Source organism: Sus scrofa, chromosome 3, assembly GCF_054392235.1.
Source record: "Sus scrofa isolate SSC_HxYL_T2T_F1_AM1 chromosome 3, Sscrofa_HxYL_maternal_Yorkshire_Landrace_v2.0, whole genome shotgun sequence".
In the NCBI taxonomy this organism is placed as follows: Eukaryota; Metazoa; Chordata; class Mammalia; order Artiodactyla; family Suidae; genus Sus; species Sus scrofa.
This window is the reverse complement of record NC_139385.1, coordinates 119220506-119222168: the sequence shown is the minus strand read 5'-3', so window position 1 is coordinate 119222168 and position 1663 is coordinate 119220506. Positions and strand designations below refer to the sequence as shown.

At 44.5% G+C, this 1663-nt stretch overlaps 1 non-coding gene across 1 annotated transcript; it reads right to left on the bottom strand.

Annotated features, from left to right (window-relative positions):
* Nucleotides 1–571: 571 nt before the first annotated feature.
* LOC146404890 (U6 spliceosomal RNA) lies at nt 572–676 on the bottom strand. The gene has a single exon (XR_014842621.1). It is a non-coding gene; the product is annotated as a U6 spliceosomal RNA (small nuclear RNA).
* Between the last annotated feature and the right edge of the window lie 987 nt (nt 677–1663).

Sequence of the window (1663 nt, the reverse complement as noted above, 5' to 3'; positions counted from 1 at the left end):
TCTGCGACCTACAGCACAGCTCACGGCAATGCCAGATCCTTAACCCACTGAGCGAGGCCAGGGATCAAACCCGCAACCTCATTCCTAGTCAGAATCATTAACCACTGAGCCACGACGGGAACGCCTCATGTATTATTTCTGATTGAATTCAATAATGCATGCTTGAGCCCGTTTGTTAGGCTTCCTTTATCTCACCTTGAGTCTACTCTAGAATATTGGTTGAAACTTTCCTAATGTCTTTTTTAAATATTTATGGTTTTTATGATTTTGAGTCTTGAGGTTTTAAGGTCATCCAATCTTAATAGAAAGGATTCTGAACTTACCTTATATAGAGTATTTTTCTTTTCATTTTAATTTTTACTTCATATCGGGTAGAGTTGGTTTACACTGCTGCATTAGTTTCAGGTGTACAGCAGAGCAATTCAGTTATACATATACCTGTTCTTTTTCAGATTCCTTTCTCATATAGGTTATTACAGAATATCGAGGAGGGTTCCTTGTGGCCTTCGTTGATGATTATTATATGTAGTAGCATGTGTATGTTAATCCCAGACTCCTCACTTATCCCTCCCAAAAAATGGAACACTTCACGAATTTGCATGTCATCCCTGCACAGGAGCTGTGCTCATCGTCTGCATGGTTCCGATTTTAGGATACGTGCAGTTGACGTGAGCACTTACTTCACTCTTGATAATAGTTTTAATTTAACTTCAGATCTGTCTTCTGTCCAAGAGCAGTTTTACAAGTAATTGTATTTTTGTTTTTAGTTTTATTTAGGGCCCCACCCACAACATAGGAAGGTTCCCAGGCTAGGAGTTCCTGTCGTGGCTCAGCAGTTAATGAACCTGACTAGCCTCCATGAGGTTGCAGCTTCGACCCCTGGCCTTGCTCAGTGGGTTAAGGATCTGACATTGTCATGAGCTATGGTGTACATCGAAGACACAGCTCGGATCCCGTGCTGCTGTGGCCCTGGCATAGGCCGGTGGCTACAGCTTCGATTGGCCTCCTCGCCTGGGAAGCTCCATATGCTGCGGGTGTGGCCCTAAAAAAAAGAGAAGGTTCCCAGGCTAGGGGTCAAATCAGAGCTGTAGCCGCTGGCCTGTGCCGCAGCCACAGCAATAACAGATCCGAGCCGTATCTGTGATCTACACCACAGGTCATGGCAGCGCCAGATCCTTAAACTCACTGAGTGAGGCCAGGGATCAAACCTGCATCCTCAGGATACTAGTTAGACTGTTTCCACTGAGCCATGATGGTAACTCCCACTGGCATATGGAAGTTCCGAGGCTAGGGGTCTAAACGGAGGCTATAGTTGCCGGCCTACACCAGAGCCACAGCAACGCCAGATCCAAGCCAAGTCTGGGACCTACACCACAGCTCACAGCAACGCTGGAGCCTTAACCCACTGAGTGAGGCGAGGGATCAAACCTGCAACCTCATGGTTCCTAGTCAGATTCGTTTCCACTGCACCACGATGGGAACACCCAGGTACCTCCTTATAATAATTTTTCCTTACATAATTTTGGCTTCAATTTTTTAAAAATCTTTTTGCTTTATTTTTTTCTTGGCTATAGTCTTCTGATCACCTCTTTAGGACCACAATTTTTGTGATATTTCCTAGGATTGACTAAAAAGAGAATTCATTATTTCTTCCTGCATGGTT